At 42.2% G+C, this 27538-nt stretch overlaps 1 protein-coding gene across 3 annotated transcripts in view; it reads left to right on the plus strand.

Annotated features, from left to right (window-relative positions):
* Positions 1 to 7077: 7077 nt before the first annotated feature.
* The window catches only part of wscd2 (WSC domain containing 2), a 42711-nt gene continuing 22250 nt past the window's right edge, over positions 7078 to 27538 (plus strand). The window contains exons 1-3 of one of the 3 annotated variants that reach the window (XM_041937006.1): positions 7078 to 7251; positions 12147 to 13019; positions 15470 to 15558. The gene's annotated coding sequence lies outside the window, so the exon portion shown is untranslated. The remainder of the gene's footprint in view (positions 7252 to 12146; positions 13020 to 15469; positions 15559 to 27538) is intronic. The other 2 variants (XM_041937005.1, XM_041937007.1) reach the window with 2 other exon arrangements.

Below are 27538 nucleotides of genomic sequence, written 5' to 3' on the forward strand. Positions count from 1 at the left end.
TTCATTTGATCTTTATGGTCTTGCAGTAAAAGACTAAAAGAACTTCACAGAGGCCACGTTATTAAGGAGGAAAAACCAGGAGGAAACATCAGCAGGGAGAGGAAGGCTTCGGCAAGTGATTTGCACAATAGGGCTGTAAAACAAAGATAAAATGTTGGTCTCACAATTAAGAAGTAAAAGCAATACGAGTGCCTGCACCATCTTCTAAAAACATAAACACATACGGGAACGTGCAGATGGGTGGATGTGTCTTTTGTGATTATATGTTTAGTCATGCATGCTCACACAGATTTGTATGTACATACTGTATATATGTATGTATAAGTACACATGAATCTCTCCTGTCTTTCCTGATACATTAAATGCTTATTGGGCTTCACAGTATTAAGAACACATCTTTATTTTTCTTCTTTCTTGTATTTTCCTACAGCATTAAAATTGTTATTTTGTTGATGATTAGGCTTCTAATTAATTTGGGGGGTTACAAAGCCAGTATGGACATAGTCAATGAAGTTAACTAATGTTCAGTAAAGTTTTAAAAGATTATTAAGACGTATGATATATTTTGCACTTCAGCGCTCGTATGTACACCACTACATAGATTGTGAATCTTCTTGTGATCTTCCTCCAATGGCCTCAGTGGTAGATTTTCATATATTCAACATAACAGAAGAGATATCTACTGTGGTCGATCATGCTGTCAGTTGACATGAGCAAGTTGAGCATCAGCTATATTTTCCCTCAGGTAAAAACATTCACAACCACATGAAACACAGCCTGCTCTGTTCCTGAATTCACTGGTCAAAACTGCTCCACTTCTGCTGCAGTATTGTGTCATTGCATGTCTCTGACGCACGTACACACTCTTATCTAGTTTCCTTTCGGTTGCTGACTTGCATGAGGCACGTTTTCACTCTACAGAAACAAGCCTGGAAACAAATCTCTTCACGGCGATGTTCATCATTGACTTGCTCACTATTTTGTGGTTTATTTGGTGTGCATTTAGCTGCACAGTTTCCGCGCAGAAGTGTGTGGTGGTAGTTACCTACAGCGAGGCAGAGCCATCAGCAAAGAAAAACATGTAAAATAAAGGTTCAAAGGTTTGTATGCACGTATGTTGCAGAGGATCAGGATGTAAACTGCTGGAACTTGAATCCCATTGGCTTTGAATTAATTCAACCTCTATCATATGCTCAGCCTATTCAAAGGTTTAACATGAAAGTCTTTTTATTTATGCATACAGGATTTGTCCAGTATGTCTGAATAAGCATATTTGTTTATTTATGTTTTCCATTTCAACCCATTAAAATGCTAATGAGTATATCTTGCCAACTATTCATATGCAGATAAGAGCTTTTGTGTCTCGGATGCTACAGTGTGCCCTGCTGCACCAGTTGCCTTTGTTTAATGAGGATTTTTTGGAGCTTCTTTCAGGCTGTTTGGGATGTGCATACATAACCAGTCTGTCCCTAAATAGAGCTCACCTCCTGCTGGTAATGAGGCCACAGCTCACAGCATTAGTTGGCCTTTCTCCCAAAAATGAACTGCTGTTATACGCACATGGAGAGTCCGTTTTCTTTTCAAGGAACAGTGAGGATGCTGCGTTCATATTTGCTTTCATGGCAATTTAAGTTTTAAATTCAGTGTCTAGTCTGCTTTCATGAAGCTGGCAGAGAACTGAATTTGGCCCTGAGGTTGATTGACATTTGCACCCGTTTTCGACGTGAGGATGATGCTGTTGTGTGTTCATTCAATTTAAATGGATTTTTGTAAAACACCATCCTAGTTCAATCTGTCTTGTTCTTATTCCCCAACAATTTCCCTAAATATGGCTCCTTGTTTCCTTGTATCACTTACATAATGATATTTTTTTTCTCGAAATCATAAACATGCCTATACTGGATGATTAGTATAAGTGGATGTCAACATGGCACTTGTAACTGAGATTATCTTTTGTTTCATTTAATAGAGATTATCGTCCTGACGTCTGATCTCACACAAATACCAACGTTCAGCTTGCTTTGCCTCCACTCACTGTGAGCATGACTGTCATCTGCTACTCGTAATCTCCACTATTGGAACTGATTGCTTATTATCGTCACACACCACAGGGCTTGTTGAGGCCACATGCAGAGGACTGGTCTCCAAAGGCCTTTAAAGGTCAAGACTGCTTTATATTGTTGCAGCATCTGCAACACCAACAAGTCATTTTAACATAAAAAGTAAAAGCAGTAAAGAGCCAAGCACTGATCCCTGGGGGACACCTCAAGAAAAGTTCAAACTACTGAAGCTTCCAGGAAGACTAAGTAATGTATCCAGTTGCTTCTTAAAGAATATTTCTAGATTACCTACAGCCTGGATGACAGACAAGTAAAGGGGTCAGTATGCTTCAACAGAAGTACTTGTAGTGTGTTGAGTTGGACTTCTTGCTCAAGCTCTTTTTTCACGCGCTTCACACAACTACTTCTGTCACGTTTTGTGCGCACAACCAAGAGCAGTCCCATGAATGAGAGACTGTTAAGAAGTGTGCAGCATTATTCCCATTTGACAATTCACTGTCTGAAGCTACAAGGACACGTGATGGACACAGAATAGTTAGAGAGACATCAGTGATAAAGCAGGCAGGAGGAGGTGAAGTGAAGTGCGACCTCAACTTTCTGGGACCAGAAAAGGAGAGAGAGAGTCAGGAGCTTGAGGGGAAGGAACGAGGCCTACACTGTAAACCCTCTTTTGGTTGTGTCCATTTGCTTAATACTGCAAGACGAACAACTTTGAGGGTGATTTGTGGCTTGCCTTCCATTTGTGTGCTTGTACATACCACCACTACTTTGTTCTTTCGATGTGGAAAGACAATAGGCTACCAGCTAGCCGGCATGCTGCTAATTTTGCCACTTCACATGGAGGCTGGTAAAATTAAACAATGGTCACATGCTTACAACATATGCTAGCTAGCTAACCACCAAGCTAACTAATACCCACATAGCAAATATAGGCAGTTTGCTGCAGAGCATGAAACAGTGAACATGTTTGGATTTTTGTATGATTTGTTACGATTTGCCTTGTCGGATAGTTCATCAATGTAGGCATCAATCAAAAGGACAAAAAAAGGTGGTGGGGGAAATATCGGAAATGCTTCTTTTGATTGACCTGCAGCTAACAGGCTGCCAGAGTGCTGGTGTTACACCACGTTCAAAAGTAAGGAGCACAGCAGCATCCAACCGCACTGAAGTGACATTTGCAGGTACGTTTTCACTCTGTTTAATGTGCTGCAGCTGAGCAGCTAATCCGCTAGCCTGACACTGTCCCCCGGTGAACGTTTGTATGTTTAACAAACCGCTGCACAGAACAAGATGTGTGTTTATGTAAGTTAGATAAGAAGGAGACATGAGCAGGACGGCTCATGTTGTGCATTTGCACCATGAATGTAATTGTTGCCCTTATGCAATGCATTTTACTGGAGGATACCACTAGAGGGCACACCAGAGAACTCAGACCATAGCGAATGTACAGATTTGCAAGATTTAAACAATAAACATGGGACAAAATTTTCATTCATTTTTTCTCAAACAGGAACACAGAGCAAGTGATTCTTGCTGCAGCAGACAAAAAACAAAACAAAACAATAATACTTCAGTTGGACTTTAAAATAGGGCAGGAGCCAGGGCTGCGCTGCCCATTAACTGTGTCAATCAAACAGCAGTGTCGATTCCTGTTCACCCTTATTGATTTTTACTGTGTTACAGTACGGACAGAATCTAACTCTGCTTCATTTTTGAGGTCATCTGAATTTATTTATGGTGACAGTGGCAGGAAAAGACAGAAGTGAATGAAGATGTCACTGAGATGAATTGCACCATGAAGTGGGTCAACTCTCCTGGGCATGCTCAGAATGGATGATGGTGACACAACTGAGCTGCCATTTGACAGCTGACTCGAAATCTACATTTTTTTAAATTCAGTCTTAATAAACAACAGACGCCCACAGAAACTGGGATGTGAGCGCTCAGAACAAAAACGCTGATGCTGACCAATCAGTAAAAGCAATTTCAAACAAAATTAAGGTGATTAAGTTTAGAATTAGGCATCCATGATCAGTGTGTGGGTGTTTGTGTGTATTGCCATGTGTTTGGGCATGTTTGTGTGTGCGTGTGAATGACTTTCAGTGATGTATAATTATCAGTAAAAGGCTGGTGTTCTGGGCCTGGATAAACAGTTTGACACCCTGCAATTTCCTAAAGAGACACAAACTCCAATTACCAGAATGAGGTTTTGTTACATGGTGTCCAAAAACAAACAAACGCTTCAACGAGCACAGAGAGAAAATCCCTCTCTGTAAAGTAGGTTAATGCACTGTGGGTTAGGCATTGGCAAATGTGTTAAAGTCAATAAATTGGTTTTGGATCGGGAAGCATCATCGCAATTAGTTTTCATAACACATGAAGTGTTAAGAATTTTCAAGCCTCATTATTTTTCCTCAGACAGGCCTCGTGTTGCAGCAGTGTCTTGCAATAGGGTTCGCTTAGTTGTTTTGGCGCTATTGTTCAACTTACTTAATGGGGGGATTCTTAAATTTAAGAGGTATATGTGCAAAGTGACCTCATGGATAAATCTCATATTTTCACAGAAAGTCAGAAAGCGCTGATAAAAAAGTGATATGAAACTCTCAGATGGGGAATCCAAACACATAGAACTTGTTAACCGTGCAGCTGTACGCAATATCTGCCACAGTCTGTTTTTAAAACTTTCTTTATTCCTCCAGTTTTGTGCCTGTAATGATTCTAAAAGAGATAAACTGAACAGAATATCCCCCCGCTAGCTCTCTTTCAGTCACAAGTACACAAGTCCACAAGTCTGCTTTGTCTTTGTTGTCACTCATCACTCACACTGCAGTCATTAATAATACAAGACAAGAGTCAGTGCAGACATAATAGAAGAGGTGGCGCTTTCAGACAGTTTGGCAGATATGAGGGACTGCAGCAGAGCCACTTGAAAGCGTGTGTCACATCATTCGCATTAGTCAATGTCTGCCGTTCTTCCCCATTTTTTATGCTTTAAACAAAAGATCCTAATGCACTGGTTGGTGAAAGTAGCAAAGATGAGACAGCTGTTGTTAACATCCATGTACCCTGCTTTTAATAGAGTACAGGAGTGTGAAATTAGATCCTTTAATAACACAAGCAAATCTGTACTTAATATAGTTCCTCATCGCCAGGCAAGAAGTTTCACACCACTTATAAAGCAATGAAGAAAACACACCTACGATCAAAAGCACAACATAATCATGTGTTTTTCTCAGAGCCTGGCTGTATTTAAGCTGAAGCGCTGTGTGTGTGCGTGTGACACTGATAGCACAACCAAGGAAACGAGACGACTGACCAAAACATCCCGAACTGTGTCAGATGTGTCTAATGAGATACAGCAGGCAGCAGAGTCAAAAGGATCAAATGAAACTCAGTGAAAGAATCATTATTTTTTTATGGTGACTCAAAGATGTAGGTCTCCGGTAATACTTCCCCCGGCTGCGGCAGCGACATTGAGACACTGCCTGAATAGCAATTACAGTGCGTGGCTGATTTCACAGCCTCAGTCCTCCAAGAGGATTTGTGTGTGTGTGTGTAAAATCTACAGTAAAAACTGATTCATCCGTTGATTGCTGGAGTGCTGCTGCCAGGGATTTAAGTTGAATGCTCAGGATAATCTCATCATTAATTCATATTTCTAATTAATTCAGTGTGCCCTTTAAATAATGCAGGATCTATTTTTTGGTAGTTTTTGGAGAGACTGCTGAATTATTAATGCCAGCATCCATCACCAGGTTTAACAGAGGACTCCTGCCTCAGTAAATCCTGCTAAACCTGCTCCTTCCTCTCGGCCTTAATAAGAAATAGACCAGCCGGAACCTGCTTTATTTTACACCCTTGTCTACTACATCACCATTCGTCAGTGGTGGAAGATGTATTCAGATCCTTTACGTAAGTAAAAGAACTGATACCACAGCGTAAAAATAGTAAAAAATCCTGCATTCAAAACCATATTTAAGTAAAAGTATGTAAGTATCATCAGCAAAATGTACTTAAAGTATCAAAGTCTGTCAGTATTTTACTATTATAATGATGTTTTTGGATTAATATTACTGCTGCATTTATGTGTATGTTGCATTTTACTGCTGTAGATGTTTGAAGGTTGTGCCAATTTTAAGCACTTTGTAGATTAATCTACAGCAATGCATCATATTCTGTAAGATCGTCATATGTTTGTAGCGTCCTGTTCTGTCAGAGCCATGTAGTAGGTAAATGTTCTCAATCCCTTCACCTTATCAGAAACATTTAAAATCAACACATTTGGAGATACGTGGTTTCCACGGGACAGAAAGGGTATGAAGCATTTCAATCTGAAAAGTATCTCGTGACTAAAGCTGTCAGAAAAAAAAACAGCAGAGTTAAAAGTACAGTATTTGCATCTGAGATGTAGTGAAACAGACGCATAAAGTTGCATGAAATGGAAAAAGCAAAGTAAAAGTACTTTGTGACATTCCACTACTGCCATTCGTTATACAACCCAGTATGTCACGCTGTTGTCTGAAGGAGCCCTGGTCGCTGCTGCGTATGTTAACTGAATCTGACACTCATGATTAAGATAAAATCTTCAGGCAACAAGCACAAGGACTTTCATTTGTGTTAATGGAGCCAAGGGGAGCTTATTAGTCCGGTCCTGGCCCACACGGCCTCGCTGAAGGACACAGTTTGACAGAAAATACGTCTGTGTCGCTGTCTGTCAGCGGCACTTGATGTACGACTTCCAGTCAGTCACAGCATTACAGTTTATCCAGACTGTCACCATCAACACGCAGAATATGGGATGACAGTGATGCAGTCGTGCAGATAGATAAAATCATCGCTCACTTCACCACATGACAAACATTCACACTCTAAACTGTATTTAGCTTCTTGCAGGTGCAGCAGCACCATAGCGCTATATATGATGGAGACAGGAAGTCGGGGGACGTGTGAATGTGAAACCTCTGAGCCGTGTCTTCATATTAGTTGCTCAATCCGGAGATGATAATGAAACAGTTGTGATTAGCAGGGAACATAAAGTCATAAAGAGGACGGCAGCAATATGGCTGATGAGTAGAAGTGCTTTGGGATGATAATGTCACCTCAGGGTCATAAGGAAAACAGTCTGGGAGTCGGAGCAGCATTTTTATGCTTCTGTGCTCTGTGTCTCAATCCCAGAGGGTTCAGCACTGAGGTAAGAACAACAAAGAACTGCAGCCATACATCTTCCTTGTTGTCAGAAGGAAGTGGAAGGAAAAAAAGAAGTTTAGTTTCACACAGTAAGATTTAAAGTTGTTCAGGCTATGTGAATGAGATGTACGTGTGGGAACTGCTAAAGAGAAATTCTGCATGTTGTTTTTCAGCAGCAAGACTTTAAGATCATTCAAGTACTAGAACAAGAAAAATGTTCATAAATGACAGCGAAGTAAACTGAAATGCATGTAACATGTTGAAAACTCTCAACCAAAAGAATTACTCAGAGCATAAAGCTGTAAAACTCGCTTATGTAATTGCATGTGTAGCCGAAAGGCTGCCCGCGGAGTGGGAAGCAAGTGTTTATTGGTTTAAAGGTCAAAGAGGGAGCACAGCAACTACATATATTGATCGTGTTATTCCTGTGTAAAATCGATGAGGACTATTCCGGAAAAGAATCGTAAGGTTGCTCATGAGCCAGGGATGATTACCACAATGCAGAAAACACGGCGGGAGGATGCCTTTTTTAAAAACATGCGAGACTGAGGAGGTTTCATTAAGAATCACTGATGGGTCCCGCGGGTGCACCGCCGCCGGCCGGATAATAAATCACCATGCAGATCGATAAACATGACACGTGATTATCAGCTGATTGACGTGAGAAAGTAGCACAATCATCTGTATCCCAGCTGAAAATTAGAGAGTAGTGTGTGTTTGTGTGTTTGTGTGTGTGTGCGCGTGTGTGTGTGTCAACAGTTGGCTGCAACTGTATTGATACAGGCCTGCAAAGTGTTGGCTGGATGATCATTTTAGACACTGAAAAAGCAACATCCGTTACTTTAGAATGAATCGTTTGTCTAAATATGCAGAACATATACTGTACCCATATGTGAAAATGTGCATGTGCAGTTAAGTATACTAAACTGTAAATACAGAAAATATGAAACAAAAAATCTGATCTAAAAAGCTTGTGAATGGAGGCATGTTCACAGTAATGAGCTAAAACAATTAGTTGATTAATCTGTTAGTTGACTGACAGAAAATTGCTGCAATCCACAACTATTTTGATCATCTATTAATTGTTTAAATCGGCTGGTCAATCCACCACCTTGTTACAGAAATATCTCCAGACTATTGAAAGGATCTTGTTTTCATGTTCCCCAGAGGAAGAATCCGAATGACTTTGGTGAGTCGGACTTTTCCTCCCGTGCCACCATAAGGTTGATGTTGGTTTTTGGTGGATTGTGACATCTGGTTCAGACATTCATGTTCCTAGTCAGGATGAATTTTAAGAATTTTGGTGATCCCTGACTTTTCATCTGTAAGCATCATCAGGCCAAACTTTAAATGCAAAACTACAAACATTTCTATCAGAAATGTGTCTCAACTGTCCTCTGTGCTTAGTGTTAATTAGCAATGTTAGCATGCCAACACACGCGATTCAGATGACGACCATGGTGCACATTAGACCTGCTAAGCGTGGGGGCATTATCAGCACGTTAGCATGCTGATGTTAGCGCTGAGCTTAAAGCACCACTGTGTGTTATAGCACAGCCTCACAGAGCTGCTAGCATGGCTGGAGGCTTGTTTAAGCAAAAATGTGAAAACAACTGCTGCTTCCAGCTTCTTCTGATTTGAGTATTAGCTGCTTTTCTTTATTTCACAATATTGTAAATAAAATCTTTGGGTTTTAAACTCTTATTTCGACAAAACTTTGTCGCCTCTAATTATGAAGGACATTTAAAAAATATTTTTGCATTTTAAAGCCTATTCAATTACTCTAGAAAAATAGATTATAGCCCTGTTTAGACAGGACTAGTATTACCAGGAGATCTTGTGTGATTTAGAACTTACCCCCCTATGTCTGTGTTTCGTGTTGCACATTCGCACAGGAAAAGTCTGTATTACTCGAATGTACTGACATTAAACCCCGGATATGATGTTAAGGCTGTGCATAACATCTGTTTCCTGAACAACCTCTCGACCTGTAAAAGAGCAGAAAAAATGAAGAGAGAAAACCTTGCAAAACTTTGCAGTAAATAAAAAAATAAATACAAATATGACCCCAAGTCCCAGAGATGCTGATTTGCGCTGTACTAATATTATATTGTGCTAACATTAACACATGACCTCTGTGTTTGGTGAAATATGGTCTGTTATTATTATGAATTACTGGAGGTCTCAAGGTAATAATAGGCCTTAATAATAGGCCTTATGACAGTGGAAATATGCTGTCCATGTCATGTGTAGTTGTGATCGGAGAACGCAGCTCAGATGTTAGACGGAACAGTTACCTCTTCCTCACTACCTCATGCTCCTGCCTCTCTGCTGCATGCACGTGAAATTCAAACACCTCCACAACAGGATGTTGACGCACAGAACTGATGTCTTCGCTCTCCTGGATGATGAGCTACAGTTACGGAGCCGATTGTTCCCGATGTGCTGGAGGCGACACTGACGTTCACAAGTGCACTTTATTGGTCCTGATCTCATGTGACAATTAATAGAGCCTCAGCACTTCAAAGCAGGAACAATGGATCTCTTACAATAGTGTTTTTGAAAGCTGTGGGTGTTTTGGATTTTCGTTATGTGAGAGTTTCCATAAAGAAACCTGAAACCGAAGCACATGTTGACATCAGAATGAGGTTTCTGCATGTGATGTTGACAGCTAACCTAAAGGGAATATCGTTCATTCTTTTAGCAGCATGTAATAGTTTAAACATCTTTCTTTTAACCTGTCACATTGCAAAGACATGTGACAAATGACAAGCCACCCTGTTTCTCATAGTTAGTCCCATACTGTAGATTTCTCATGAGGCTCTGTTTACATCACAAAAGCCACATCGGTCTTTTGTGTAAGACTTTCCTTTGTCTTTGTCTTTGACAGGCTTTGGTCTCGTGCTTTGTGTTTGAGATATAGTATGTGGACTGTGTACTGTGCTGAAAGAGGGAGAGCCAGCATGATTTCACACGAGCTATTTTCTGGATTGTGTGCTGTGTCTGCGCTCACAAGACCCATTTGTCAGATCGTGAGATGAAACGAGACCATCAGAGGAACCATTTAACCGGTCACGATCTGAAAACGAAGGAACATTCCCTCCATTCCCCTTTCATACCGCCGCCTACATATCCCCTCGAGAGAGCAGATTTGCACAATGAGCCCATTATCGTCTATTTACTTCTGTTTTCTGCATCTGAAGGGCAGATAAACCAGTGGTGGTCACACACAGGCCAATGCACAATACACACACTGCAGCCACTGCTGGCTTGTGATGCAGATGTACGTGGTTTTGACACTGTGTTGGCTGGCCTGGAGTTATATCTCTTGCACCACATGATTTGCCACCCACTTCTGACATCTAGCAACAAATGCATGTGTGTATACCCTTGTGAAAAAGACATAAAAATGGGAGGGATGTTTTGGATTGATCTGCAGTACATTTTCTCTGAACAAACCCACAAAATCCATGTGCCTTCCTCAAAAATCAGAGTTTTAGGATCTTGCTGTTTGGCCGCTGTCCCGTCCAGTCTGCCTGATTCAGCATGAGTAATATCACTGCTGCACACTCTGATTTCAAGAGTGACCCTCGAAGTTGGAGTCCGCCGCTGAGTCACCATGTAGAGGAGAGTAATTGTAGGTGACAGCGCCATGGGCGACGGCACAGACAGCAACCAACCCATGAATTGATGCTGCTGAAATATGCAGAGTAATCTCTGTTGTGTCAGCACACCATCCCTTAGGGACAGACCAGCGTTAAGCCTGTAATAACTGAGTGGCGCATTCAGACTGCAGGTGCTGGAGCTAGAAGGGACTAAGTAGGTTTTGAATAACATCGTGGATGAGACAAACCAGCAAAACTTTCATCCAAACTTTTGTCAGATGATCTGCCACCCAGCCAGGTGGATTGCAAACTCCCTGCATACTATCTATCTATGTTCTCAAGTGCACCCCGCTTGCACGTGAATGTCTATTTGTGTACATGCCCTTTTAAAGATCTGTGTAATGCAGTAGCTCTAAATCATTGATTTAACAGCCGTGACTGTCAGGGACAGAATGATAAAACAGATTGAAGCGTGCAGTTTACACACAAGGAGATTTGCAGTTAAACAGAATGGATGATCACCCGGATCTGACGCCGGCAGCCCTGCGTGCAGCGGGACACACACACAGCGGCTGAACATCTGGAGGTGGGTTTGAGAGGGGTGAGGCAGAAATGGAAATCGGGATTAAAATCAGAATGCAGGCGAAAACACTCTGTGTTCATGAAAACCTGACCCAGTGGTGTGTGTGTGTGTGTGTGTGTGTGTGTGTGTGTGTGTGTGTGTGTGTGTGTGTAATGTATTCACTCCTGTGCACTTTTACCGCAGCTCTTGGAATCACAAAGCCATGGAAAGCTTTGGACACCATTAACACACACAGACATACAGCTGTGTTTCTGTCTTAGCTTACATTGACTTACATTCCTTTCATTAATGTACTCTGACCTAAACTCAAGTCTTTACCGTAAAACTTAGTGTCAAAGAGGTTCATATAACTCTAAAAACATAACCAATAAAATCTTACCTCGAACTTGAAGTTAAAATACAAACTGGGACCGTGCTTTATCTTTAAGTGATAGTAGTGGTGATATTCTGTGCATGGTGAGTGCAAGTCTACTGTATATTATTGATAAGGTGCTTCCTTAGATGTGAATGCTGTTGCTTTACATGTCTTCTCTCCATACAAACAGACATTTTCCACACAGGCTGGTGGAAGTGACCAGAGTCCAGCTGCACTTTAAACCAACCCAAGCCAACTTCTCAGAAGTAACTAATTACAGAAGTTACTTCTGTAATTATTAATATCACTTGTTACCTGCCATCACTTATTATCTATTTTTATTGCTGTCCCTGCAGCTGGTTACCCACAGAGCCATTTCTACTGATAAGACTTCACATCGGTCCAACTTCCATTTGAAATCAACAGCATTTGACTGCTGTGGAAACATTTTGAGATTATATGTGGTTTGAAGAGATCTGTGGAAGCTGACCTGCGCGGTAACCCGGGGGAAACGCTTGCGTGCGCAAAACCAACCATTCAGACGACGACCCTGACTGGATTCCTCACGTGAAATCCAACTCCGATTGGCCCATCAGCAGGCAGCGAGCCGCCGCGCCAAGCCTGTCCTGCGTGGCCCAGAAAGCAGCGCGCAGAGTGCGGCGGACACTGCGCCTCTGTGTGCGCTGCTGTGTCTCTTTAAGTACAGCAGGCAGTGCTGTTGGTCCGTGTGGGAGCGCAGGGCGCACGGTGCGGCGCTGCCTCTCCGCAGCGTCAGGCAGCCTTTACCTCACGTCGGACGGGCGACAGAAACGACAGGTCTACCCGCCGCCTGCACCACATCCACGCGTTCACCTGAACAGCTGACTGAAGCGAGGGAAGCGAAGAGGGGGCTGTCTGAGCGGGGCTGATGTGGACTGGTGAGCCTACAGGGCCATTGACATTACTGCCTCCTCCTCCGACCGACAGCCAGAAGTGCGTGGCGGTTTATCTGCGGTGCTGTGCAGTAGATTATTGAACGGAGACTACACCAGCTAATGAGATTGATAAACTGACGTTAGTTAGGTGCGGATAAAAACAAGAAGCAGCTGATCAGAGAGCATGCCGCTGCTCATAATTGGCTGAATGATCGTGGAGATGAAACATCATGAGGACCATCCTCTGCTGAGTTGCGTCCTGCGAACTGCAACATCAAACCATCTGCTGAAGCCCTCTCTTGGCTCGTGTTGAAGGTAAGTACAGACATTACATCTGCTCTGATAACAATCCAGAAGGAAAGCTTCAGCTCAGAGTCAGGTTGGTTAGATTTGTGCTGGAACAGAAAGTCAAGCTGCACCGCTGCTGTGAAGTAGACCAAACCCCACAAACCCAGACAGCAGTTTTCCAGGATCTATTTTGTATCTGTATTGTTTTGATTGCGAATAAAGAAGCTGACACTGAAAGGACAGAGTGGACAGTCGCTGCTGTAGGCTTTGTCTATTTCAGGACATATGTTTTTCGTCACACTGAGCCTCAGGTGATATAAATACCTGAGTGAACTAGAGGTGGTGCCATCATCTGCCCTGCCTGCTCCTACACACGACACAGTGAAATCCTCATCTGTCATTTATCTGGCTCCTGGTCGTTTAACCCAATTGAAAGGTTAATATTTTCCCATCGCATTTGCACCTGCAGTGTTTGCATGCTGCTGTGTGACAGATGTGAATGTGCCCCTGCTCTCAGATCAGTGCATTATCATGTTCAGTGGGCAGTAAAGATGCATTAGTCTCTAACCAGGTGCACGGTTGGTGGAGTCATTTCCCCCAAAGTGTGAAGTCGCCGGGCTTTCATTAGAGCCCTCCTGCTAATTTTTAACCAGAGCTGCAAATCAGACTAAGAGAACAGGCGGCACCTAACCTGCATTTCCTCCCCTCATTTACGCCTTCAGTTTAAGAACTAATTTACAGATTTTTCTGGATTTTAGTGTCAACTGGAGCATGAACAGGACCTCGCTTTGTTATCTATTGCTGTTTTAGACCAAGAGTTCACCGACTCTGTCTGACAGTGTTTGTCCTTTGGGTTTTTTTTTTTTGGCAGCTATTTTTTAATCAGTGAGTTGTTTCTGTATTGAATATCTGGGTTTTACACAGTTGGTTGGATAAAGCTAGACATTTTAATATGTCAGCGTGGTCTCATGGGCGTATGTCACTATTTTCTGATATTTTATAGAAAAAGCAATAAATCAGTGACATGATATGCAGATTAAGTGATAATGGAAATAATCATTATCATATTTATCCACAGCTGCTTCTCACTTATTGGGTAACTCCTAATGAATTTAATGAAATTATGCAAATCATCAGGCTCTTCTCCCCCTCATTGTTTCTGATGACCTGCGTGCACTAGATCACTGTATCGAACCGGCGGCTCAGTGTGAGGTGTCGAAAAAGAAGAACAACATAACGTTTGTTAAGATTGATCACACTGCTGTTAAAGTCAATTCAAATGACACTTATCGCTCACGCTGCTGCTATTTCAGCACTTGGCATAAATAAAAAAGTAAATAAAAAAAAAGTGACAGACCTCTTGTTATGGTGGCGGGAGACTCGTAGCTGCTGAATCTAGACCAGGCAGAACTGATCAATAGCATGAACGTCACTGTCAAATAAAAAATTAAAGCACCTCTGCTTCCTTATTCTAACTCAGCCCTCCGGTTGTGGGCGTCTCCGTCACGTTATATAGAAGTTTCAGCTGCACATGGCAGAAGTCTCTGGACACTCATTTAAAAAATAAAATCACATAGATGTTATTGTTGCTAACAGCGGCTGTGCCGTCCCGCGAGCTCAGAGCTCCCCGAGGCCGAACACGCGTCAGAGAAGTATGGCAACGGCTGAAGTACATATGGAATGAGAGGGTGGTGATCCTGCTGCTGCTGATTTACTGAATAATCAGATAATCAAGGTTGCAGCATTTTGCCCGTCTGGAATTTAAGTGGAACACCGGCCTTAAGGATTGCATCATAAAGGCTGAATCCCGAATGAAAGAAATGTTTTTCTTATAGATCTGATGTTGATTTTCAGAGTTTTTCCACGCATGAGCTCGGCTCCGGCTGCAGAGGGGAACTTGAAAGTGGCTCAGATATGAAGTCCTTTGTGTAGCGACGGGGTGGCTGGCAGCAGAGTGAGAAGGCTTTGAATTCTTCCAGAGCTTATCTCTTCATCCTCTTGGCGACCTCTCAGGGACGTGCCATGGATCATATCCACTGGCCGAGGGGGCTTTGAAGATTGTCAGAGGAACTGACAGGAATTGCAGTTTGCACGCTTGTGTTAGCCATTACAGTGAAATAACAGTGCCGCAGTGCGAGCTGTGTGTAGGTTGTGTGGTGTATTCGCTCCTGATATATCACCATCAAGAAAGGATGTCAAGATCCTCATTAGAGCTCTTACAGAAATAGCTTGGCATTAAATACTCCGCTGTCTTCGCCAAAGACGTACCGAAAGTTTCACTGTTTATAGCGTCTGACGAATAGATGGTTTCACACTCAGTGGCTTCAGATTCAGTTTATATTGGTGTGGATTCAAAACTCAAAAGCCTTAATTTATTGTATTTATTATATTTTGGAATAACTTATTTTCCTTTTCCTCAAAAGAAAAGTTGATTTTAGAGAGAGGATAATCTTTAAAACTGTGTTCCGGTTACACAGATCCGGGGAGCGGGTCAGCCTCTCTGCATGGACGTCTCAGCCAGCTTTTCAGCTTATAGGAGGATTATTCACAACACCGGACCTCTTCCGTAAGTCGTATCCAGATAATCGCTGCCTAGACAGGTGGTAAGGAAGTACTGGGTGGCAGGCATCAGACGAAGCTGATAAAAAACCTAAAACCTAAACTTCAACTCATGTGTGGCTTCTGTTGTTGACATTAACTGTAGATATGTGTGTATTTCAAGAACGATACATGACTTCACAATCAAACTGACAAAGAAAACCAATAACTACAGCAGCAGAATAGTTAGGGTTTGCCATCTAGGCTCCGACCTCATCACTACCTGCAGATATGTTTGCATAGAGATATTAATGAGTGATAAGCAAACATCCCCTATCCTCCTTCAGCCCCCTACCTGGAGCCTGCAGGCGGCATGGACAGAGCAGAGGGCGGGATGGGAAGTTTTGCAGCTAAAACTGGTCGCAAAATTGGGAGGATGTGTTTGGTGGATGATTGTGGAGAGCGAGGCGTGTCGCATGTGTATACGCAGCGCAGCTCGGGTTGATTGCCTGAGCTAGCTGGCAGGCAATGCTCCATTAAAATCCATCCACCGCATAAACTAAAAACTAAGCGGTATGTTTTATCACGGCCCCCTGTTTTGAATGATAATGTGCTTTATTTAAAGAAGACTTTCCAGACTGCCAACACGCAGATCGCCCAACTGACTGAAGAAAAGATAAATAGTTATGTTTTGGAACTCAGACCTGCTGTTCAGACTTTTCTTTCAGACAGAGACAGGCGCCCTGCTGAGCATGTGCATGTTGTTTAATCCAACCAAAGCTAATATGAGTGTGTGTGTGTGTGTCTCAGAGTCAGAGTGCAAGGTAGCGTGTTTGCATCTTGTCCATCTCAAGTGTGTTTTCCTCCGAGACACGGAGACCAAAACTAATTAGCAGAGTCAATAGATAGCATCATTAGTTTACCATTTTTAAAACCTTATTTGGTAAGTGGACATAATTATTATGGTGCAAGAAAGTATATTTTGCTATCAGATGTCTAAAATCAATGTTTTCTCAAACTGGGAACAGCCAGGTTTGATTTAATTAAATGAACATTATTGAGAACTGCATTTTATTTTTGTGCATGTTGCTCTTGAGTTATCGTGCACATGAAAAACGCTAAAAAGGCACAAGGATCTCAGACTACACTGAAAGCAAACCTGAGAGCGAGATAAGATCCGTCATATTTCACATTGACTGATGAGTCTCCTCAAAGAACAACATTTTGTCTTTGTTCCCCTGTCAAAAAATCTTGTACTTTTCATGTCGGTGTGCTTTGATTGTTGGATAAATCTCACTAGCCTGAGTCTGCATAGCTTTGCTTGCGTGAGACTTTGATTATTGTTTGTTTGTTAATCAGATTTATAAATACGTTCCATATGTTCCCCATATTGCAATACAGAATTACTGTAATCACACAGCAGCAGGTTTATTTTTAAAGTCATATAGTTCAAATTATAGTAACTCTATGTAGAAAAAGCTCCCTTCCTTCCAAGACTTGGTCCCCAAACGTGGATTATCACAACGTTTGCCGTTTTTCAGGAGGTCAGTCAGGGTCTTAGATGTGGCATCAGCTCTGGCTCCCCTCAGTCTGACCCAAAGTCCCTGTTTGCCCTCCGTTTGCACCGTCAGACTGACTCACAACTGTGTGAACGTCCAACACAAACCGCTCAGGGGAGGCAGAGGCTTGACATGTGTCTGTGTGTGTGTGTTTATACGTGTGTGTGGGAGAGAGATGAAGAGAGGGGAACAGAGTGTGAGGGCAATTGGGAAAATGAAAAGAAAAAAAGATGAGGAGCAGAAGATAAGGAGAAAACAGCAAATATAAAAGCCACATTCTCTGTGGCCCAAGGCCGACCTTGAGACGGTGCCAGTGGCCGAGATTAGCACATCACCACTGTAATAGCTCACCTCGAGTAGCAGGCCCCCTTGTCCTCTCTTCAACTTGATCCCTTCTTCACAAAACAGCCTTTGTTGGAGTTAAAGTGCTGGGCTCTGTTTTCTGAACCTGCTGCACCAACAGAGATCCGACCTGGCAACAGCGGAGCCTTTAAATAGAGAAATTTAGTTTACCAACTCCACTTTTAGGGAACTGGAGGACAGAATGGTCTGAGAGCTGAATCGCTGAGAGGCATTCATCTTTGATTCAGGCTAGACCTGGAACTAAAGCACCATTTATACCCCTAAATGAGCTCCCACATTAAACTTATTCACATCCTAATGGGTCGAAGAAGACTGGATAATGTGGGAATAAACATAACAAGTCGTGCGTTTCCGCTGATTTTAAGGATGTTGACCAGGAAGCACACTTTAATGACAGCAAACACATGAAGTCTTTTATAAGCCTTATTAGGCTGATGAAGTAGATATTACATGCATATTAGAGAGCAGCCTTGTGGTGTTTTCTCAGCTTTGAGAACATCACTTCAAGCCGCGTTAGTGGATCTGTGAAAACACGTCCATCCACACCCAGACTGAACTGTGAAGAGTTAGACAAGCTTTTTCTTAAAAGAGGATGTCAGGAGATTTTGATAAGCCCTGCCCTAACAATGCTGCAGTACAGCAGCAGGAGCCCCGGTGTGATAAAGAATCAGAAGGATTGGAGTCCCCTCTGGGTCTGTCGGCCTGTGCAGTCAGTGTCAGCGGCGGCGGCAGACCTCCTTTCAGCATGCCGGGCCCTAATTGTGCTCTCACGCTTACTTGAGAAATTTGTCAGGTTGCTGTGAAATGAACTGCTTGGACAAATCAAGATATGCATCCCTCTGTTCCTCCACAACTCTACCGCTGTGATTATCATGGAATATCACGATACTCAAGCTTTAAATGGATAAACTACTTTTGCTTATTTCCTGTTGGGAATATGTTGTTAAAGGGTAAATAGTAGCACATTCTCATGATAGTCTTCCGCTCAGTAATTGTATCTACTGGGATTTCACCTGAAAGATGTGCAGCGGTAACCAAGCCTCCTCTATTTATACACCCTTAAAGTAAGGGCTTATTATTTTTACACTCAGCATTACATGTTGTTCCATTAATTTCCAGCAGCAAACTGGATGAGCGCCTGAGTCTATCCACTTATCAGCTACTTTTCTGAATCTGGCAGTAAGTAGAGCACACACATGAGCTCCTCCGCAGCGCTAATATTCTCCATCTGTCAGCAGAGCTGCCCAGGTTTGGCCGCGATGTTAGGAGCTATCACATGCAGTAAATGAAGCACGCGCGGTCAGCCACGAGCCCGTCGACACGCGTTGTCAACCATCATCGCCGCCGCGCTCTCGGTGACTGTGCAGATGTCTTTCCCAGGTTGCTTCAGGGTGGGATGACTCAGCTCGAGCTCCCGCTCAGCGCTTCACTGACTCCCGGTGCAGCCCTCTCCCCAGTCAACCACGGCGACTTAAACACGGTTTGGCTGAACCCTCAAGGCCAAAACACAGGATGCATTATTTGCTGCGTTAGACCCTTGAGTCTAGTGGTTCCCAACCTTTTTGGGTCTTTTGTCTGACTTTGTAGACAGGTTCAAGCACCCCTTTATTGTACCTCTTAACTAGATGGGAGATTTCACCACAAAGAAAACAGAGAGAGGCTGCCATTGGTCTGTTTTTCTGTCAAATTTTGCTTCCATACCACTTCCTACTTTAGAGTAGCAGAAGATGGACATTTTAACCATTTATTCATTATTTGCACCTGTAAATTCTCACTTTTCCACTCATTTGCTGGAGTTTCATAGCTGGAAGATTCCTGCTAATTGTGAGAATGACTTTATTAAAGATCATCATCAGAAGAGCTAAACTTTAACTTCCACTAAAAAAGCCCAAATTTTGTGAATTCTGTGCTAACCGAAGCTGAAACAAAAAGACAAAAAGACAGATTTATCCACTGACCGTTACTGTGATCTATCTGAGCAGGTAGTTTCCCTTTTATCTCTAAGTTTTGAGCTCTCTCGCTCCACTCCGATATAAGTGAGGTGTTGGGAATTTTGGGTTGTGGCGCTCACAGCATTGAAGCTGTAACACGTCTTTCCATAAATACTGTCCCACTTACTCCACAGAGCTCACTGAGACGTTTTTTGAACCGAATTTCTACCAAACAAAGAGTCCCTTTAAGTTTCAGGGGCTGGAATTCAAACCTGGGCACATACGACCAAAAGTATTTGTATGGCAAGATGCCACGAGTAAGTGAGAAAATCTGCTTTTGAGGCATCTGTGAACTGACCTTTCAAGTAAATGCAACCACATCCACATCAGACTCAGGAGCAAAAATAATTGAGCACCTCACTGTCATCTCGCCCTGTTATTTTAGAGAGTTCTGCTTTCGTGCCTCACACACGGCCCTATGCTTTTTCCATTGCTTTCGAGATGTTGTCCATGTTGCATCAGAGCAACAGCGAGGCACGACTGCATGCTCGTCATATTTTATTCATCTTAGGAGATGCTGCAACAGTGAGGCTCAACCCTTCCTGTGAGCCCGAAACAGGCAGCTGTCAGAAAGCCTGAATCCCCAGATACTTTGTCCATTTCTACCTCTACCTGTACACACACACACACACACACACACACACACACACAAGGCACAGTTGATTGCACACTGCAGTGCTCTCCTGTGTACACATATACATGTAACCTTTCCATCATTGCAGAAGTGACCTTTTCTCAATTTCCTTTTGATTTTAGGTCCATGTGGTAACTGATGACAACAGTGTCAGGTCCTGGAAAACAATGCTATTACAGAAGGAAAAAGCATTTCTCTTGAACTTTGCTGTGACAACATTATCAACAATAGCTTTCTCAGTGTCCACTGATCGTAGATTTTGTCCTTTTTCTAAGCCTGGCACATCCTACCGCTTAAAAACCAAACAAATAAACAAAATATTGGTTAAAGAAAGACATGTTGGTAAGATATAAGCAAAGGCATCAAGTGAGAATGTAGAAAATGTTATTGATTAAAAATAGATAAACAAAATAAGGAAAAATGGCATACCCTTTCCTTCTCTTAAGCCTTGCACACATATGCAGTCTATCCCTGAAATGTTCAGGAACAGTTTCTGCACGGGGTCTTTGTGAATGGGAGCAGAGTTTGATATTCAGGCTGATCTGTACCGCCAATTTCCCGCCTTATGACCACATAACAGTTTAGGGAAAAAGCAGTAACGCTGCAGGGACAAGCACGGAAAGGGTTGCGTCAGGTAGAGCGAGTCACAAGACTCCGCTGATGATGTTTTGGAATCTGCGACTTGTCTGCGGTTGCCTTGACAACACTTTTGTTGGTGATTTGATCATGAATGAGGGTTCGTTTGTTTGCAAACTAGCTCCTTTTTTCAAGAATGGACAATGAAAATGAAAATGGACAGAGTGCAGAGCAGTGCATGAAACATTATCCCAGTAATTAACCTGGAACTTATTGTATCTTATGTGGCAAATAGAGATGCACAGACTTTAAGGTGTTGATTTACTTAGTCATGGAATTGTCATCTCGTATAGATTTGATGGGACCAACAATAAGGACATAATGACAGCAACAACAACAACAGTTGACTAAAAATAGGATGCATGAGCAACAAGGCCTCTAATGATGTTCATATTTAATTGGACAGGATATGTTGACAGCAGGCCTCTGGTGCTGCCCGACCTTTACAGGCAGATTTGCGTGATGCTGATGAGGCCCATGGTTCAGTACACATTTTGCAAGGCATGCTTGCAGAGCACCCGACCACATACACACTCCATGTTCCTCAGATGAATGCATCTGCTGCGCCCAGCTCGCTGCGCTGCGTGATTGTGCACGTTGAACAGCTCATCAAAAACAGCTAAATAGCTTGTGTACAACAACACTCAGAGCCAGACGAGCTGCCCGCTCTCATGCTAACCTTTCAGTCGCTTTCGATTAAAGGAAAATAAAGTCAGGGAGTGACAGTCTGTGATGATGTCCACTGCAGCTCAGATGCTGCCTGTTGTACATACTTTCCTCCAGCTTGTTCCTCCACTTCAGTCTGTGTTCATTTCCCAAACAACTCCACAAAAAGAATGTTAAATACTTTAGATAGACGGCATAAAGTCAGAAAAAAGATTTAAGAAATAAGATTTTTGCACATGAGTCAAAGCACATGTTTTGGCTGCATTCTTCTGTTGAGACCACAGTTTGTGGAAAAATATGAAAACTGTTTTCGTGGTTTGCTTCACCTCATATAACTTTCAACTATCTGTGCAGTCCGGGGAGGAAGAAATGGGCTCAAAATGTTTTTATGAAACTATTTAGTTTTACAGTCATGCCCGAGCGTCAGGAAAAACAAAAAAGAACCAAAAATCCACTTCACATTTTCAGTGTTTATAAAACTGTAAACGTGGCTCATGGTGGATTATTCTGAATTCACATCAGCTTTCAATCCAACATTACCAGAATGATTCCAGTTTCTAACAAACAATACATTGTGTACAATGTAATCTACAGTGAGTGGTGCAAAGTAAGTACATTTACTCAAGTACTGTACTTAAGTACAGTTTTGAGATACTTGTTTTTGTTTACCTTATGAATCGTATGTATTTTTAGAGATTAAAATGTACACAACAGAATGTAAAGTAGTTAAGATTAGTGCCAAATTAACCAGCGGCAACTTTAAATGCTGATGACACTTGCATTTAGAAGAATAATGCAGTTATATATATGTGTGTGTGTGTGTGTGTGTGTGTGAGTGTGTGTGTGTGTGTATGTTCATACATATATATGTATATATGTATATATATGTATGAACATGTATGTGTATGTGTGTGTGTATGTGTGTGTATATACATACATGTGTATATACTATATATATATATATATATATAAAACAATGCATTATTAGTACTTCTACTTATGCTACTTTTAAGTCAGTACTTCAGTACTTGTATTACCTTTGCCAGAGTTGAATAAGGGAAGCTGTAGTGATGTGGTTGGCATCTTTAACCACATAGAAACTTTACTTTTTCGATATTTTTCACACATACGGTGACTGTGTCAGGTAGATCAGTTTGATTAGATTTCTGTTTTTCTGGAAAATGTAAAGTACCCGACTGTTTTACTGAATGCCTATTGTTAACTGTGCTTCATGCTGAGACAACAGCCGGCAGTTTCAGGATCTCGTGTTGTCTGAAGTGCTCCCAGCATGTGGTGCTTCGAGCAAGATCACCTCTTTACTCCAGACATCATTAGTAGCCTCTCTAATCCTCTCTTTTCCCAGCTTTGAACGGGGCAGACTTATCTACCTCTCAAGTATATACATTCGTCAAAATCTTGAGTGTTGACGCTGACCTGAAAACACAATGGATCAAAAAGGCAAAGGGCATGTGCAATGATTTTCTAGCTGAAAATGGACTCAGCTGTGTGGGTTTAGCCTGTGAGACCACACAGTGGTTTTCTTAAAGGAAAACAAGGACTTTACCAAAGGGGAAGTGAAGTTTCGTCAATACTCATCACTTCAAACGCAACCAGCCTGAACATGACACCATATTATTTCACCCCAACTGTCTTCAGAAATTCTGAAACACACATTTTACTGTAACGCAGTGGTCAGTGCCTTTGGCAAAGTAAGTTCAGACTGAACCATAATTCATTACGGTGCTTTAAAAATAGATATAAAATGCTCTTTTCATGCCTCTCTCTCAGGAGGTGAAGGGTTAGCTGCAGAACAACAGAGCTGGAGGAGTCAGCGTCTTGCTTAAGGACACTTCAGCAGAGTGGGTGCTCGTTGACACGGGAGCTTGAATGTGCATCCTACAGTAGAGGGTCTGTCTCCCTTCTCACCGCACCGCCGAGCACTCGGCTGTTTTTCTGTTCTTACTCTGTCCAGCAGAGCAGAAGAAGCTGTGTGATACAGAAAGACAGTTGTGTCAACATCTTCCTCTGCGAAAAAGTTCCCCCAACAACACATTATGGTTATTGGATATAACTGTATTCATTTTGGTGTTGGCTAAAAACGCTAGAGTGAAATGTTTAGGTGGTTTCAGGATTTAAAGGACCAGTGTGTAAGATTTAGTGGGATCTATTGGCAGAATATGGCAGAAATTAAGTATTTTTTCATTACTGTATAATCACTTGAAACCTTAAAATTAGCCGTTTATATCAATATATCCAACCATGTTTCTACAGAAGCCCAGTACAGGCAAACCACACACTGGTTATAGAGGGCGCCTTTCGCAATTTTTCCAACACTGTCTCCTACATGCTCAGAAAGAGAGGAGCGAGGCGAGGGGTGTTCTACATAATGGCCCTTTAAAGCTGCTCTAATCAATAATTTATTATCAACAAGGAATCAAACATAGAATATGCTAGGACTCGCTAGTTGTGATGAACTTACAGAGAATTGTCAACAGAGCTTTTTAGCATCTTTCAGCTAATTGTTTTGGTTTTATCGCGTTACAGAAATGCTTGATTCATTCTCACCGCTCTCATTACGGCTTCACAGGCAGCTGTTTTCACTGAAAAAGCCCTTAAAAACCTAAACAGCAGACAGAAAAAATTATGTAAAACTAAAATAAGTTAGCCGCTAGCTTGTGAAAACTTGGTGAAGACCAAAACAAAGCTACAAGAGACTGAATATTGGACTTACATTTGCCAGCTGGCCAGAAACATGACTCCAAATGAATGATGCTCTGTAGACGCTGGATGTGTAACTAAACAACCTGAGCCTCAGTTAGGTAATGTAGTTTTCAAGGGATAATTCATTATTTGGGTAAATGTGCTTTTTTTTGTTTATCTCATGTCTTAAGTGCAGAGCTGGATGTGGTTAGCTTAGCTTAGCATGAAGACTGGAGGTGTGTGTGGGTGTGTGTGTGTGTGTGTGGGGGGGTAGCTAGCCTGGCTCTCTCCAAACATCAGACATACGCCTACTGTACCACAACTCAAACTCTTACTAATTAACAATTAGTAAGAAAGGTTAGTAAGAAAGACATTGATTAATGGCTTTAAGAGAAACGTGCCACAGCTAGTTGTTGGCAAACACGTGTGACTGAGGCCGTGAACTGTGAAGCATGTGTGTGTAGTTCTTCAGATTTGGACTGATTATTTGGTCCGACACTGACACCACAGATTGAAGTTATGGTTTTTTGGCCTCTTGTTTCACAGAAATGTTGCGTAAGCTCACAAATAGTAAATACTGAGTCACATAAATATTAAAAATACTGTTTGATAGTGCGTGGTTTCAAATTAAGCTGAGCCAAACACCCACTCTTTGGCGCTGTTGAGAACACTTGTTCTCAGTTAATAAATAACTGCGCTTCTTAGATACATGTTGTTAAGATGTGTTTGCTGCGTCACACAGTTTAACTTAACGATGAAAACTGCCTCAAGATCCATACAGAGGCATTTCCTATTTCCCCCATCACTCCTCCTTCTCCTCCTCCTCACCAACTAAACATTTGCTGAAACCCTTCGCAATCCCCTCTTAAGTCTATTCAAGCGGAGAGGACTGAGATTCACAGCAGAACTGTGCTGAGAGAATTCAGTTTTAATTAAAGCAGAGAGATCTTCAGTGCTTAGTGGAGGTGGGAGAAGAAAAGGGAGAAAAAGCTCCTTTCCTCCTTGAAAAAAACTGAGCTGCAGATATTCTGTAAGGCCCTGAAAGAAGAGCTTTGTTAAGGTTGGATAGTGGAAGACATCATTTGATCTCCCATTGACAGCGCCTCCCCGCTGCAGAATAATTACTTCTTTTATGAAGCCATTAGAGGGGACCGATTCAAGTGATTGTTTCTCAAATGTCCATCTATGTGGCCAACTGGGATGTGGGAGTGGCAGCTACTGAGGGTCGGCCTGAAACTCACACAACAGGAATCTGGGATATTTCTCTCTGTTTGGAGCTTTGTGACACATCATTAGTGCCAGGACTGTCTCTCCTGTTGGCATCAAAGCTTTTTTTTTTCCTGCACCTCTCTCCCCAAAATAGTAGAAGTTCTCTCTCCTTTCATTTCTTCCTCTTCCTCATAGCTTCAGATTTACAAACAGACTCCACACTGCATGACAAGCAAGTGTACGAGTAGAAGAATTAGTGCTAATCCAGATTTTGTGCAAATGATTTGTTCGGTTTTTGTCTTTTTGCTCATGCCTAATTGAACTCTGCTGCTTTGTGTCCACAATCACAATGGAGCTATTATTGCTTCACTCCCATTTTCCTTTGGACTGTGCCAGTTGCTTATCGCCGTACGCTGGTGGAAATGGTCACGATCATCAGTCACTCGATTACAATGCTGCGGCTTAACGCTACTGTGCACCAGTCAAAGAAAAGGATTACATTATTTTTAGACCCTTTAATTTACCTCTTCTCTTTCAGAGTAAAAGGTCACCACTGAGCTTAATGGACCATTGAGTATCATCAGGATTACAATGAGCTTTTTCTCCGCCATCCTGGGCTTAATTTTAAGCTTCATAGGGTGTGCTTAAAAACTCTTGCAGTGATTGGTCGGTTCAGCCTCTCCAGTGCCAAATGCACTGGTATTTCTAATTACCTAAAGGCTTTGGGAGGGTGTAACCAGCAGGGTTAAACACAGCAATCATATTCATGACAGCAGCAGACGCTGTATCGCTGCAGTAAGTGCCTGTTTCAGAATTTACCCCAAAAATGAGAGCAGGGTCTGAAATCTGCCTGTTGACAAATAGTTGTTTATTGTGAAATCACTGCACCATCGCTGCTGATTTTGTTATTGTCATGGTGCATCTCTATCTGTATGTTAGTGAAGTCAGGTTTAGTTAAGGAGAGACATTTTTGGAGTTTAAACTTAACTCCCAATTATATCTTTGCCGTGTCGGTTCAGTCCACCGGACTGGCAGGATAAATCTGGACCACTGAGGTGCTCTTGAGCAAGGCCCTTAAATCAAGCATACCAATGTTTTGGTTGAGATATAGTGATGAAATTGCTGCTTTCCTGAAGAGTTGTCAGGTGTTGATGCTTTGACAGTGGTGAAATCTGACTGTGCAGCTCTGTGAGCGTCCATAGGAAAGAATGTGTTGACCTTTTCTAAAATGAATGTTTAAAAGACCACCTGGGTGCTCCCTGACTACATATGACAAGAGACAAGCGCAGATGTGCAGCGGTCCTGCAGTGCATGGGCGTCTTACGTACCCGGTGAAGTTGTCAGATCCTCATTCTCGTTCGCTTCCCGACCTAGAGTCATGATTGGCTCCTCAGCTGCTGAAGGAATTGAAAACACGTAGGATCAACAAACCAACCAAATGCTTTGACGGTGTCGTGGAAAAGGTGGTGAAAACCTTGGATGGATTTGGACTTACATATTTTATAAGTTACACGCTCTGTCAAACCATTCAAGTGTGGAAAATTATGTCTGCGTGCTTTGTTTTTACAGTCAGCAGTTTGGCTATTTTTCCTGGCAGGATTTATACAGTAAAATAGAGCTCTACAGTACAACTGCCGCTTTGTGTGCTAATATGCATAAAAACTACTGTTCAGTCGTATTATGTACATTTAAATGACATAAAGTTGCAGTGGCCAAGCTTGAGGGATCCCATAAAATTAAACCACACGGCCCTTCTCAAATAAATCTAAAATGAAACGTAAGACGTTTTCATTAGCATCTTGTATCATTAAACTCTCAGCAGGCCACTAATGAGAGGTTAATGAGAGCATAGTGGGAGCTCTGGACGTCTTATTCGCCACCAGTCTGCAGGTTGTCTGTGAGGTATATGATGAATCAAATATCAAACATATGTTAGATTAAGCATGATAAGAGGTAAACTGATGTTTAAACTGTTGGCCACTCTCAGTCGTGGTATGTGAGATGACGCAGTACAGGCCAGCAAGAGGGAGTCCTGATATGGTAATGTATACTTAGGGGACTGTTCGGACGTAAATCCCCAACAGAGGTGGACATACATGGCTAGGTATAACGGGTGACAGTGGAGAAATACATTCCTCAGTAAGACAATGCACAGAACACGACCTTGTTCTTGAGTTAGTGTCCACGCAGGAGCAGAGGTGGGTTCACGGTCGTCTTGTTGCTTCCTTGCTGCTCTCTTAGCTTCATATA

This window comes from Chelmon rostratus, chromosome 5 (assembly GCF_017976325.1).
Source record: "Chelmon rostratus isolate fCheRos1 chromosome 5, fCheRos1.pri, whole genome shotgun sequence".
Lineage (NCBI taxonomy): Eukaryota > Metazoa > Chordata > Actinopteri > Chaetodontiformes > Chaetodontidae > Chelmon > Chelmon rostratus.